General features: G+C 50.8%; 1 pseudogene; it reads left to right on the forward strand.

Annotated features, from left to right (window-relative positions):
- The window catches only part of LOC123170956 (triacylglycerol lipase OBL1-like), a 17,064-nt pseudogene extending 15,285 nt beyond the window's left edge, over positions 1-1,779 (forward strand).
- The last annotated feature ends 13,695 nt before the right edge of the window (positions 1,780-15,474 follow it).

Genomic DNA, 15,474 nt, shown 5'->3' on the forward strand with positions numbered 1-15,474 from the left:
TGTACGTAGGTCTGGGTTCTGTATGCAGTACCTGTAGTATCTGTCTCCCTCTGTATGTACGTGTATCTTAGGAGACAAGATACCGGTCGCACCCCTTGTACCTATATATATGTGCCTAGTGCACGATCAATCAATTATCGATGCACCAAATCATTCTCTACAATTACCCAATAGCCTTGTTTTAGTTTATAAACAAAAGTTCCCCGTCAAAAAAAAACACACACACACGTTTTTTCTAAATAAAACACAAGTCAACAGCATCAAATGAAAGCGATCAAGGTTGCCGAAATGGTCAGACACGTTTGGCATTCTCGTTTCCTTTTTCTACTCTGAAATGATTCGGCACGGTTGCTCCAAAATCTTCAATGTTCCCCTTCCTTTTATTTGGAGTGACGTGGAAAACACCCCTGGTAGGTTTTGAAAGTCAAACAGCATCCATAGAAAGTCCAAAGAGAGTTCTCAGGAAACTACATTGCAGAATTCGACAGTTTTGTACATTCACGCATGTGGCCTATTTTGCTTCCAAGTACTACAACGACAATGGCGTTCCGATAATTCCTAGCTAACTCTATTGTACATACGAACTGCAGGCAAATTACGAATTCCAGACAGTGAATCCGCCAACTATCGATCGCTCATCGGACTCATCGACATGAGGATTGAGTTGGACAAGAAGATCAAGCCAGAGGATGGCGGTTACCTCGCAGCTCTGGGCATCATGGCATCCAAACTAGCCTACGAGAACGAGATGGTCATCAAGACCGTCGTCGAAAACCACTGGCACATGAAATTCCTGGAGTTCTTCAACTGCTGGAACGGTAAGATTTTAGGGCAGACGAGGCATGAAGCATGGATATAGTAGTATGGCAACACACTTTTGTCTAACGTGCAACAAACATGTGTTCTTTGCTTCCTGGCAGAATTCCGAGGCGCTCACACGACGCAGGCCTTCATGTTCACGGACAAGCCGGCCGACGCCGACCTCGTCATGGTGGCGTTCCGGGGCACGCAGCCGTTCGACGCGGAGGACTGGTGCACGGACGTGGACATCTCCTGGTACGAGATCCCAGGGGTGGGCAAGGTTCACGGCGGCTTCATGAAAGCCCTCGGGCTGCAGAGGAACGCCGTCGGCTGGCCGGCAGAGATCGAGGCGACCAAGGACCGGCCGTTTGCCTACTACGCCGTCCGCGACGCGCTGAAGAAGTCCCTAGCGGCCAACCCGCGCGCCCGGTTCGCGGTGACCGGCCACAGCCTGGGCGGCGCGCTCGCCGTGCTGTTCCCGGCCATCCTCGCCCTGCACGGCGAGCACGACCTGCTTGCCAAGCTCCACGGCGTGTACACGTACGGGCAGACGCGCGGCTCGGGGAGTTCGTGGAGCAGCACCTCGACACGCCGGCGGCGAGGGGGAGGTACTTCCGGTTCGTCTACTGCAACGACATCGTGCCGAGGGTGCCGTTCGACGGCCTCTTCAAGCACTTCGGCCGGTGCATCTACTTCGACGGCTACTATAGGGCGCGGGCCATGGAGGAGGAGCCCAACAAGAACTACTTCTCGCTTGCGTTCGTGGTGTCCAAGTACGTGAACGCGGCGTGGGAGCTCGCCCGGGGGCTCGTTATCGGACACGTGGACGGGGCGGAGTACGTGGAGGGGTGGACGATGAGGGTCGCCCGGGCGGTCGGGCTGATCATCCCCGGCCTGCCGGCCCACGCGCCGCAGGACTACGTGAACGCCACCAGGCTCGGGGCCGCGTCGCTCGACCTGCTTCTCCGTGACCACTAATTGGTTACTACTCCAACTTTTCTTTTTGAGCTGGCATCCAATCCAACTTTGCTTGTCTAGCCGTAGTGCGAGCGAGAGATCCACGGAAATTGATCACATGTCAACCATTGTTGATGTTTGATCTACGTTCGAGCATTTCCTTGATTCTTGCATTCTTCGTGCCACTGCCACCGTAAGTGTTAGCTGATTTTATAGGCCAGTGGATTTATTTATTTATTTATTTTTCAACCAAGAAAAGGAACTCAATCATGATTCAATCACGCCCGGCCAAGTGTATCATAATTAAGGGCAATTTTTTTCTAGGAGAAACATAATTTATTAATCAAGTGGCGGCCAAGTCTGCCATACAAAGATCAGAAATCTCATCGGGCCTTGAACGGAGCCACACCGCAGTGCGCTTCTCAGTTCTGTCAAAGTTTGCTAAATAATGACTAATTGATTGCTTGACTAAGAATTATCTACCCTCCTAAAGGAGTGATTTTTCTTTCTTTCACCATCATCGTATGCGTTTTTTTTAAACTAGGCAAAAGATTTGCCATTTTCATTGAATAAGGAAGAAGGTTTAGAGGTTGTGGCCACAAGCCAGATTACAAAAACATCACTCTCGCGGCATTGGAGTACGCAAATACTTCGCCCAAGCGAGACCCCATATATTACATTCCTCTTTAATCTTAGCTATGATTACTCCGACCGGCACAACAACATTGTGGAAGAGCCTGGCATTGCGTTCCTTTCATATTTCCCATGAGATGAGAAGCATTAGAGAGATGAGTGGTGGCCGAAACTGCGTCCTGCTGGTTGCATTAAGGCTCCACCACTCTTTAACAGACTCCATTTGACCCCAATGTAGTAGGTTCACATCATGCTTACCCAACCATCCCTTGATCATAACAAGAGATCGTTTTTCTCCCCTACGCCAAGGCTAGGGTTTTTATCCTCTCTGGTGATCCCATCGCCTGAGAGGCCCCCAACCAATCGCCGATCTCCCTGCGTAGGGTTCACGTGATCTCGACCTGCGCATCTCACCCTGGTGGGTCGTGCGTGCCTTCTCTCCAAGCGGCAATGGATCCGGTGGCCGATGCATTGTCCGGGACCAGCGGTGGTGGCGGCGCCGCCAAAGCTTCGGATCTGGGTGATTTCATGGAACAGCTCCACCTGGAAGACGAAGATTTTGATGATCTGGTGATAGAGGAGGATGATCCGGCGGTTAACGAAGGAGTGCGCTGGCTAGTCCTTGCTAGGGTTCATACGAAAAAAACCTTCAGCCCGACGGCGTTCTACAAAGACATGCGTGCTGCTTGGAACACGGCGAAACCCGTGAGGATCAGTCAGACCCATCGGGCCAAACATTTTCGTGGTGCAGGCAGATTGCCTTGGCGACTGGGAGCGCATGGAGCAAGGGCCATGGATCTTCAGGAATATGGTGGTGCTTATGGCACCGTATGATGGTTTCACGAAGGCGGAAGAGGTGCCCATGCTGTTTATGCCGATTTGGCTTCAAATTCACAAGCTACCCGATGGTTTTTGCAAGAAGAATATAGTGGAATCTTTGTTGAGGAACTCTGGGGATCCTGGAGATGAGGCTGAATGGGAATACACGTGGTGATTATGTGAGGGTTAGGGTTCGACATGACATCCGAAAACCCCTCACAAAGTTTGTAAGCATTGTCAGAGGAAAGGAAAGGCAAGTGTTCTTAGTTCGCTATGAAAAACTAGCTCGCTTCTGCAGCGTGTGTGGCCTAATTGGGCATGACTATAAGGAGTGCGGCTCCGGGGTTCATCAGGAGAAGGAGAAGAAATTCAGACCTTGGCTTTATGCAGATGGGCCGAACAAAGTCAGGCAGGAGGAGTTTGGTCATAGCTCTGATCGGAAGCATTATCAGCGTTCACCAATGAAGGAGAAGGAAGTGTCGAAGACCCTGGACCCAGAGCTAGCTGACACGGCATCCAGTCCTTCGAAGCATGGAGCCAGGAGCATGCAGGTGGATCCAGTGGCTCGGAAACGGTTGGCCATGGAGCTGGAAGCGGTGGACAAACAGAAGGGGACCGCGCCGGTTACATTGATGCTGACTCAGGGTTTGGGGGAAGATGGTGGTGAGCACACTTCACCAACTAACAGTTCGAACAACAAGAGAGCAAGGGTTAACTCACAGGATGTGTCTGAAGAGAGATCGGCGGCCTCCCTCGAGGAGGACCGCCGGTCCCAATGAGTACCTTAATCTGGAACTGCCGGGGGGGGGGGACCGCCGGACAGTTCGTGAGGTTTTGGCCCTCTCAAAAGCCAATTCCCCGGGGCTGATTTTTCTGTCAGAAACTCGTCAAGCCTCAAGTAAGATGGAGAAACTGAAGTGGAGATTACAAATGAAAGGATTTGCTGGTGTTTCAAGTGATGGCCTCAATGGGGGGCTAGCGTTATATTGGGATGAGAATCTGAAAGTAACAGTGCTAGACTCTTGTGCACGTTATATAGATGTGAGAATAGTTGATGGTGCTAATGATAAGACATGGAGAACTACCTTTGTGTATGGAGAACCACGGGTGGAACACCGTCATCGCATGTGGAGCGCCCTATCAAATCTTCGTGCGGTGTCACCAGATCCGTGGTTGGTCTGTGGGGATTTCAACGAGGCTATGTGGCAACGTGAACATTTCTCTCGGTCACAACGATCTGAAAATCAGATGCTCCTTTTCCGGGATTGTTTGGAATCCTGCGAACTCATGGATTTGGGCTTTTCTGGAACTCCGTTTACATATGATAACGGGCAGCTGGGTGAGAGGAATGTGCGGGTTAGGCTGGATAGAGCATGCACAGACAAGGCGTTGAGGGACTTGTTCCCGTTCGTGCAAGTAACACACCTACCCACCTCCTGCTCAGATCATGCCCCGCTAATGATTCGGCTTGCACATGAGGAGCCAATGCGCACCAAAGTCAGTCCAAGATATGAGATAATGTGGGAGCGGCACCCCGGGCTGGGAGATGTGATTACTGAGACATGGCGTAAGATTAAACCGCACGGGCACCTCGGAGCAGTTCGGGGTGCTATGAAAGAGATGATGCATAAGCTTCGGGCTTGGAGCAAGGAGAATTTTGGCCATGTGATTACGGAGATTGAAAAATTGCGGGTTGAATTGGCGGACATGCAACTTCATGGCGCAGATAGAGTGGCCATACGTCAGAAAATGTACAAGCTGGATGAGTTATTATACCGGGAGGAGATGCTTTGGTTGCAGCGCTCACGCATCACTTGGCTTAAGGAAGGGGAAAGAAACACCTCTTACCTCCACCGGCGGGCTGTTTGGCGAGCACGCCGGAACTACATCCAGCGCATGTGGCGCGCCGACGGGACGTGGTGCTCGGTCCCCTCTGATATGGAGCTGATGGTTACGTCGTACTTCAAGGAGGTGTTCACGAAGGACCCGACCTTGACACCGGAGTCAGTCCTTGAGAATATACTGCCCAAAGTTTCCCAAGAGATGAACGACATGTTATGTGCACCGTTTTCTGAGGAGGAGGTGGCCAATGCGCTCTTCCAAATAGGACCGTTGAAGGCACCAGGCACAGATGGTTTTCCGGCTAGGTTCTATCAACGCAACTGGGCGGTCTTGAAGAGTGAAATCATAGTGGCGGTGTTGGAGTTATTTAAAACATGAATCATGCCAGAGGGCGTGTGATACTGCTATTGTACTGATTCCAAAAGTGCCTTTCCCTAAAGAACTTAAGGAGTTTCATCCAATAAGTTTGTGCAATGTGGTTTACAAAATTGTGTCCAAGTGCTTGGTTAACCGCCTCCGTCCTTTATTGGCGGACCTTATTTCTGAAAACCAAAGTGCCTTCATCCCGGGAGGCTGATTTCTGATAATTCTATCATAGCTTTTGAATGTATTCATCATATCCAATCTATGAAGCAAAATAGTCCAGCGGCATGTGCTTACAAGCTTGATCTTTCGAAGGCTTATGACCGAGTGGACTGGGATTTTCTCGAGAAGGCCCTAGTTAAGTGGGGTTTCTCTGGTGTTTGGATCAACTGGATCATGGCATGCGTTAAATCGGTAACATATTCGGTGAAGTTCAATGGGAAATTACTTGAGGTGTTCTCCCCTTCGAGGGGCTTGGGACAAGGTGATCCATTGTCTCCGTTCCTTTTCCTATTTGTCGCCGATGCTCTATATGCTCTTATTTCCAAGTCTGTCGCGGATGGTGACTTGCGGGTGTGAGTATCTGTCGGGGTGCACCAGTTATATCCCACTTGCTTTTTGCGGACAACACAATGTTGCTCTTCGGGGCGTCAGGCCAGCAAGCTAGCATTGTCAAAGGTTTGTTGAACACTTATACTGCAGCGACGGGTCAACTTATTAACCTAGAGAAGTGTTCCACCCTGTTTACGGACAATTGCGGCGCGGCGGTGGCGGATGAGGTGAAGGGCCTATTGGAAATATCACAGCAAGTGTTTGAACCAAAATACTTGGGATTACTGGTAGCTGAGGGTAGAATGCATAAAGGAAGTTTTGAAACACTCCAGGAGCGTTTGAGGAAGAGATTGATAGATTGGAGCGAATAGTATATGTTTGTGGGCAACAAGGAGATTCTGATCAAAGCAGTGGCGCAGGCCATTCCCACCTATGTCATGAGCATCTTCAAATTGCCGGCTGTTGTATGTGATGAGTTAACACGGATGATGAGGCAGTATTGGTGGGGGGTGGAGAATGGTAGAAGGAAGATGGCATGGCTAACGTGGGAGAAAATGATGCTACCCAAGGCAATGGGTGGTATGGGATTTCGCGATATGAGAGCTTTCAACCAGGCCCTGCTTCCAAAGCAGGCTTGGCGTCTGCTGGACTGCCCACAAAGCTTATGTGCTAGACTTCTCAAAGCTAAATACTTCCCCCACGGAAATCTCCTAGACACGGTGTTTCCTGCTAGTTCTTCTGCGGTGTGGAAGGGGATTGTCCATGGTCTTGAGCTAGTAAAGAAGGGTATCATTTGGCGTGTTGGTGATGGATCGCTAATCAAAACCTGGAGAGATGCTTGGATCCCAAGAGGCCACAACCTTCGCCCAGTCATGCCGAAAGGTAATTGGCGCCTCCATTGGGTGGCAGATTTTCTAGATAAACATGGTGCATGGAAGGAGCAGCTTTTACGGGAACACTTCTGGGATATGTCTGTGAGATTCTGAAGATCCGCACCTCACCGAGAAACAGGCAAGATTTCCTAGCTTGGTTCCTAGAGAGGAGTGGATAGTTCACGGTCCGGAGTGCATATCGCTTGGCGACGTTAGGCGTGGCCCCTGAGACGGTGGGTGCGTCGAGTGTTCACCCCTCAGGAGAGTGATACGTCTCCGTCGTATCTACTTTTCCAAACACTTTTGCCCTTGTTTTGGATTCTAACTTGCATGATATGAATGGAACTAACCCGGACTGACGCTGTTTTCAGCAGAATTGCCATGGTGTTATTTATGTGCAGAAACAAAAGTTCTCGGAATGACCTGAAACTCCATGGAACTTATTTTTGGAAAAATATTAAAAATACTGGAAGAAGAATCCACGTCAGGGGGGCCTCCACCTGTCCACGAGGGGGGGGGGGCGCCTGCCCCCCTGGGTGCACCCCCTGCCTCGTGGGCCCCCTGTTGCTCCACCGACCTCAACTCCAACTCCATATATTTGTGTTCGGGGAGAAAAATTCAGAGAGAAAGATTCATCGCGTTTTACGATATGGAGCCGCCGCCAAGCCCTAAAACCTCTCGGGAGGGCTGATCTGGAGTCCGTTCGGGCCTCCGGAGAGGGGAATCCGTCGCCGTCGTCATCATCAACCATCCTCCATCACCAATTTCATGATGCTCACCGCCGTGCGTGAGTAATTCCATCGTAGGCTTGCTGGATGGTGATGGGTTGGATGAGATTTATCATGTAATCGAGTTAGTTTTGTTAGGGTTTGATCCCTAGTATCCACTATGTTCTGAGATTGATGTTGCTATGACTTTGCTATGCTTAATGCTTGTCACTAGGGCCCGAGTGCCATGATTTCAGATCTGAACCTATTATGTTTTCATGAATATATGTGAGTTCTTGATCCTATCTTGCAAGTCTATAGTCACCTACTATGTGTTATGATCCGGCAACCCCGAAGTGACAATAATCGGGACCACTCCCGGTGATGACCGTAGTTTGAGGAGTTCATGTATTCACTATGTGTTAATGCTTTGGTCTGGTACTCTATTAAAAGGAGGCCTTAATATCCCTTAGTTTCCATTAGGACCCTGCTGCCACGGGAGGGTAGGACAAAATATGTCATGCAAGTTCTTTTCCATAAGCACGTATGACTATATTCGGAATACATGCCTACATTACATTGATGAATTGGAGCTAGTTCTGTGTCACCCTATGTTATGACTGTTACATGATGAACCGCATCCGGCATAATTCTCCATCACCGATCCAATGCCTACGAGCTTTTCACATATTGTTCTTCGCTTATTTACTTTTCCGTTGCTACTGTTACAATCACTACAAAACCCAAAAATATTACTTTTGCTACTGTTACCGTTACTTCCATACTACTTTGCTACTAAATACTTTGCTGCAGATATTAAGTTATCCAGGTGTGATTGAATTGACAACTCAACTGCTAATACTTGAGAATATTCTTTGGCTCCCCTTGTGTCGAATCAATAAATTTGGGTTGAATACTCTACCCTCGAAAACTGTTGCGATCCCCTATACTTGTGGGTTATCAAGACTATTTTCTGGCGCCGTTGCCGGGGAGCATAGCTCTATTCTTTGAGTCACTTGGGATTTATATCTGCTGGTCACTATGGAGAACCTGAAAGACGCGAAAACAACAATTTATCCCTCCACTACGAGGGGAGGTAAGGAACTGCCATCTAGCTCTGCACTTGATTCACCTTCTGTTTTGAGATAGCTTGCGACATCTAAACCTGCTTCTGCTATTAATTCTAATATGTCGCATGTTATTGGTGATGCCACTTCTGCTATGCATGATACTTATGATGAAACTACTTCTATGCTTGATACTACTGTGCCACTTGGTGAATTTCTTGATGAACAACTTGCTAGGGCTAGAGAGAATGAAATTATTGAAACTGATAATTTTGATGATAGTGATGACGAAGACTCTCCCCCTAATAAATATGAATTACCTGTTGTTCCTGAGGGTTATGTTATGGATGAAGAAGCTGCTAGAGCTATTTTAGCTTGCAATGATAGATATGATCTTAAGAAGTTATTAGCTAAATGGAAGCAGCAATCTCTTAATGCTAGAATGAAGCCTGACCCTGCTTTTGCTACTTCACCTATCTGTGTTACTGATAAGAATTATGAATTCTCTGTTGATCCTGATATAATTACTTTGGTTGAATATGATCCTTTCTATGGCTATGAATCTGAAACTGTTGTGGCACATCTTACCTAATTAAATGATATAGCCACCCTGTTCACTAATGATGAGAGAACTCGCTACTTTTATATCCTTAAAATATTTCCGTTCTCATTAAAGGGTGATGCTAAGATATGGTTTAATTCTCTTGATCCTGGTTGTGTGCGTAGTCCCCAGGATATGATTTATTACTTTTCTGCTAAATATTTCCCTGCTCATAAGGAACAAGCTGCTTTAAGGGATATATATAATTTTGTGCAAATTGAAGAAGAGAGTCTCCCACAAGCTTGGGGGAGGCTTCTCCAATTACTTAATGCTTTGCCTGATCATCCTCTTAAGAAAAATGAAATACTTGATATCTTTTATAATGGACAAACCGATGCTTCGAGAGACCACCTGGATAGTTGTGCTGGTTCTGTTTTCAGGGAAAGAACACCAGATGAAGATGAAATTCTATTGAATAATATGTTGACCAATGAAAATAATTGGAAACTTCCTGAGCCAACTCCTGAGCCTATTCCTAAACCAACTCCGAAGAAGAGGGGTGTTCTATTTCTCAGTCCTGAAGATATGAAAGAGGCAAAGAAATCTATGAAAGAAAAAGGTATTAAAGCTAAAGATGTTAAGAATTTACCTCCTATTGAAGAAATACATGGTCTTAATTTACCGCCTGTTGAAGAAACATATGATCTGAATCCATCACCTATTGAAGAAACTCATGGTCTTGATAACCCGACGCAGGTAGTAAAGGTAAATTCTCTCTATAGATTTGATGAAGGTGATATTCCTCGTTATAAGTCTCCTAGACAATGCTTAGATGAGTTTGACAACTTTATTGTTAAACAAGAAAACTTCAATGCTTATATTGGTAGACAGTTGAAATATAATTCCGACACACTTGAACACTTGGGTGATTATATGTCTAGAGTTAAAGGTGAACTTAAACTCATTAGTAAACATGCTTCTATGGTTACCACTCAAGTAGAACAAGTACTTAAGGCTCAGAATGATTTTCTCAATGAATTAAATAGTAAGAATAATGATTATGCTGTTAGAGTGGCTACTAGAACTGGTAAAATGACTCAGGAACCTTTGTATCCTGAAGGCCACCCTAAGAGAATTGAGCAATATTCTCAGAGAAATAATACTGATGCACCTAGTCCTTCTAAGAAGAAGAAAAAGAAAAATGATAGGACTTTGCATGCTTCTAGTGAACCAGTTGTTGACACACATGAGAATCCAAAGGATATTTCTATCTCTGATGCTGAAACACAATCTGGTAATGAACATGAACCTAGTGATAATATTAATGAAGATGTTCATGATGATGCTCAACCTAGCAATGATAATGATGTAGAAATTGAACCTGTTGTTGATCTTGATAACCCACAATCAAAGAATCAACGTTATGATAAGAGAGACTTTGTTGCTAGGAAACACGGTAAAGAAAGGGAACCTTGGGTTCAGAAACCCATGCCTTTTCCTCCCAAACCATCCAAGAAAAATGATGATGAGGATTTTGAGCGCTTTGCTGGAATGATTAGACCTTTTTTTTGCGTATGCGATTAACTGATATGCTCAAAATGAATCCTTATGCTAAGTATATGAAAGAAATTGTTACTAATAAAAGAAAGATACCGGAAGCTGAAATTTCCACCATGCTTGCTAATTACACTTTTAAAGGTGGAATACCAAAGAAACTTGGAGATCCAGGAGTACCCACTATACCATGCTTTATTAAAAGAAACTATGTTAGAACTGCTTTATGTGATCTTGGAGCCGGTGTTAGTGTTATGCCTCTCTCTTTATATCGTAGACTTGATTTGAATAAGTTGTAACCTACTGAAATATCTTTGCAAATGGCTGATAAATCAACTGCTATACCTGTCGGTATTTGTGAGGATGTGCCTGTTGTGGTTGCAAACGTTACTATTTTAACGGACTTTGTTATTCTTGATATTCCCGAGGACGATAGTATGTCTATTATTCTTGGAAGACCCTTTTTGAATACTGCATGGGCTGTTATTGATTGCAACAAAGGCAATGTCACTTTTCATGTTAATGGTAATGAGCATACGGTACACTTTCCGAGGAAACAACCTCATGTCCACAGTATCAATTCTATTGGAAAAATTCCATCAATTATTGTCGGAGTAAATGGCCACGGGTAGCCTAACCGACTCCCCCTGGCTCTTCAAGAAATTATCAGGCCATTTAAGCCTTCAAGCATGCAAAGCATAGGGCCGCCTTCCCCCGGCCGGCTATCCCCAGGGCCGACTCCCAGAAGGCGACCCAGTCTCAGAAACCTTCCCCAAGAAAGCCACGAGGTGGCCGACTCCAGGAAGCCGGCCCCAAGAGGACCGACTCCCCGAAGCCGGCCATGAAGAGCGCCGACTCCAAGAAGCCGGCCAAGACCGCACCCACCAAGACTGTATCCACATAACGGTGATAAGACGGGGCGTGGTCGCAGTACGGTCCACTACCCCCGAATCCCGAAGCAGGCATGGCCACAGGACGCCGTACGGGTCAGCCATCTCCCGTCCGGCACGGCATTGTAGCCATGTTGGCCTCAACATCATCCACGACAGACGCCAGTACGGCCCGCGGGCGGCGGGCCCCTTTAGCCAGAGAGACACGCGAAGGCGGCCCGGCCTCCCCCAGTCGGCTAGGGGCGTAGCCGGCCCCCAGGAGCCGGCTACCCCCTACCTCGAAACATGTGCCACATTAAGGAGACAAGATGAAGTAAGGCTACAGTGAGAGCTCTCAAGGCGGCTACACTGTAGCCATGCTTACCTCGACAAAGCCCTCGTCACCAGGGGCGAGGCAACAGTAACCCGCCGCCGACAAGACCCCCAAGCGGTGGGGCCGGCCTGTCGACCAAGAAGCCGGCAGCCGGCGGGACCCACCAGTCGGCGGGCCGTAATGGCCGGCGGAGAAGCCGGCGAACCCAGACACTGACGGCTGGGACCCGTGCCCAGCCGGATTACTATTGTACCCTCGAGGGGTAGGCCTATATAAACCCCCCGGGGCACCCATGCAAAGGGTTGGTCTCATAGAATTTCACACACCACATAGAGAGAAAAGGAGAGCTAGCCTTGCCCTTCTTCTCCCTCTAACCCGTCAGCTCAAGGAGCGTTTGTAGTTACTCATTTCGATCTAGTGATCATGCGGAGACCCCGCAGAGCAGGACTAGGGGTGTTATCTCCCCGGAGAGCCCCGAACCTGGGTAAAATTCGCCGGCGTGCATGTCTTCGCCTCATCCCGTTTCCAGGCACCGACGACGTCTTACTGGCTCCCACAATGATAAGCCACCCATTGGCATATGTCGCACCTACCACCCGACATTTGGCGCCCACCGTGGGCCAGGTGCACCGTCGTCCGGAGACCTGTTCTGGACGGGAACCCTTTTCCTCCCTCGCGAGCGCAGCCAGCCTGCTGCGCCCGACGGCGTTTGCCCCGACGCGCTGCAAGGCGTCGACGACGCCTGCGCAGCGAGCCGCCTCGCCGATCTGCTCGGCGAGACTCGCATCTCCGACGAGCCCGCGTCCGACGCGGGCACGGACTACCCCGAGAGTCGCCTCGTCAGCCTCCTCGACCAACTACACGTCTCCAGCGAGCCTGCTGTAGACTTGGAGTCGGTCGGCTCCACCGACCCGATGCTTGTCGACTCCGACACGGCATCGCTCGACGCCTACCCCTCCGATGTGGTAGTCTTCGACGACCCTCTTCCCCGAGCTGACAGCGGCAGCAGTGCTGTCGCGGAGGTGCTGGTCATCAGCCACGCCGCCAACTCGGGCGAGAACGCCCACGACGCCCTGCAAGCGGCGATGCACGACTTATTCGTCCCCATCCCGGCCGATGACGACGCAGAGACCCTGGAGGCACGCCGCCTCGCCCTCATCGCGGAAGGCCAGAAGATAGCCTCCATGAGACGCATCACCGAGGCTCACCAGCGCGAAGTCGACCGTGCCGCCTTTGGCACGCCGCCTCATGGCAGGCCGAGCCAAGCCGGCTTCCTCCAGAAGCGCGGCGCGGCTATCGCCAGCATGCTGGGGGCAGACCGCCCCGTCTACGCCACCCCGCTCGAGAATCTGCGAGCCGCTCAGGCGGCCGCTGAAGAGCTAAATGGGCTGGGAGCCGATGAGCTCCCCTACATGACAAGGCGAATCCAGCAGCTGATCGACGCGGCCGCAGAACAGCACGAAGCCGGCGCCCGCGCTGAGAGTCCTCCCCCGCGCTGAGAGCACGCCGCAACATCCCGGTCGCCGACTGCGAGCAGTGCCCGCGCGAGGAAAGACAAGGAGCCGGCTGCTAGCCACAGCCGGACTCGGATCACCATCGAGCGCGACGCGGAAGGCCGCCCTCGAGCAATGGAGCGCCAAGGAAATCCGCCTCCTCCTCCGCCTCGAGGGGAGAGATATCCCACCACGCCGCCGGTCACGCATCCGCTTGGTGGCCGACTAGGCCACCGCGAAGGAGTCGGCGAGAACGACGCCCGCCACCGGATCGACCGCCTGGCTCGATCCATGGTGCTAGAAGAAGAAGACGATGTCGGTCTGCCATGCTTTGGCCCCCACATCCGCGACGAGCCCTTCCCCAAAGGGTTCTCGCTCCCCAGAGACACGCCCAAGTACAACGGCTCTGTGAAGCCGGAAGATTGGCTCATCGACTACTCTACTGCTGTCAGTATAGCCAACGGCAACCGGCGCGTAGCCGTGAAGTACGTCCCCCTCATGCTGCAAGGCACGGCGCGCACCTGGCTCAACAGCCTCAAGCCCTACAGCGTCAACAGCTGGCTGGACTTCACGGAAGTCTTTGTCCGCAACTTCACCAGCACGTACAAGCGGCCTCCCAAGCCGCGACAACTCTCCTTATGCGTCCAAGGGCCCAACGAGTCGACCCGCGACTACCTCACGCGGTGGGCCGAGCTCCGCAACTCCTGCGAGGGGGTGCACGAGGTTCAGGCCATCGAGTACTTCACCGCCGGGTGCCGAGAGGGCACCCTCCTCAAGCACCGACTCCTCTGCGACGATCCGGCTACCCTCGATGAACTGCTGATCATCGCAGACAAGTACGCCACGGCCGACTCCTCGATGAAGACCGAGCTTCGAGTGGACGCCTCTGGGAAGGTGATCGCTCCGGCTCCCAAGACGCCGGCTGGCGACTCCAATCGGCGCCCCTACCAGAACGAACACAAGCGCAAGGCCCCTATGCCGCCTTCCACCAGTCGGCAAGTGGCCACAGTTGAAGATGAGCAGCCCGAAGAGCAGCCCGCTCCCAAGAAGAAGGGTGGCAGGCCGGCTTGGCAGCCGGCTTTCTCCTACGAGCAGACTCTTGATGCCCCCTGCAAGTTCCACAGCGGCGCGAAGCCGTCCAACCACACGACCCGAAAGTGCCACTGGCTCACGCGGATCTCCAAGGGCGAGGGGCTGGTGCCGCCTCCGCCTCCCGGCCCGCCGCCTCCAGCCCCCCAGCAGCCGGCTGCTCGACCAGCAGTCGGGGCCATTCAAGATGAGTTCCCTGAAGAGCACGCCGCCTACGTCGTCTTCACCAGCCAAGTTGAAGACAAGCGCAGTCGGCGTCGACAGCATCAAGAGGTCAATGTAGTCGCCTCCAGCAACCCCGAGTTCATGCACTGGTCTGAGAAGCCCATCAACTGGAGCCGGGCCGACCACCCAGAGGTGATGCCGTCCCCCAGCTCCTACGCATTAGTATTGGATGTCACTCTCGCAACGGAGAGGCGAGCTGCCCGATTCTCCCGCGTTCTGATTGATGGCGGAAGCAGTATCAACATACTGTACCGCGACACCATGGAGAAGCTGAACATCAAGGCGAAGCAGCTCATGCCAAGCCGGACCGTGTTCCATGGCATCGTATCCGGCTTGTCCTGTTCCCCGATCGGCAAGATCAAGATGGATGTTCTCTTCGGAGACAAAGATCACTTTCGCCGAGAAGCGATCTGGTTCGAGGTAGTGGATCTGGAGAGCCCTTACCATGCCTTGCTTGGCTGACCTGCTCTGGCCAAGTTCATGGCTGTGCCCCACTACGCCTACCTGAAGATGAAGATGCCGAGCTCGAAGGGGATCATCACCGTAGCCGGCGACTACAGGAAGTCCATCGAGTGCGCTACAGCCAGCAGTCGGCTGGCCGAGTCCCTCGTAGTGGCAGAAGAGAAGAAGATACTAGAAGTTGTGGCCATGGCCGGCAAGCAGCCGGCCTTGTCCCCCAACCCCAAGGATTATGACGCGCAGGGCTCCTTCCAGCCGGCCAAGGAGACGAAGAAGATACCTCTGGACCCGGAGAAC

Source organism: Triticum aestivum, chromosome 7D, assembly GCF_018294505.1.
Source record: "Triticum aestivum cultivar Chinese Spring chromosome 7D, IWGSC CS RefSeq v2.1, whole genome shotgun sequence".
In the NCBI taxonomy this organism is placed as follows: domain Eukaryota; kingdom Viridiplantae; phylum Streptophyta; class Magnoliopsida; order Poales; family Poaceae; genus Triticum; species Triticum aestivum.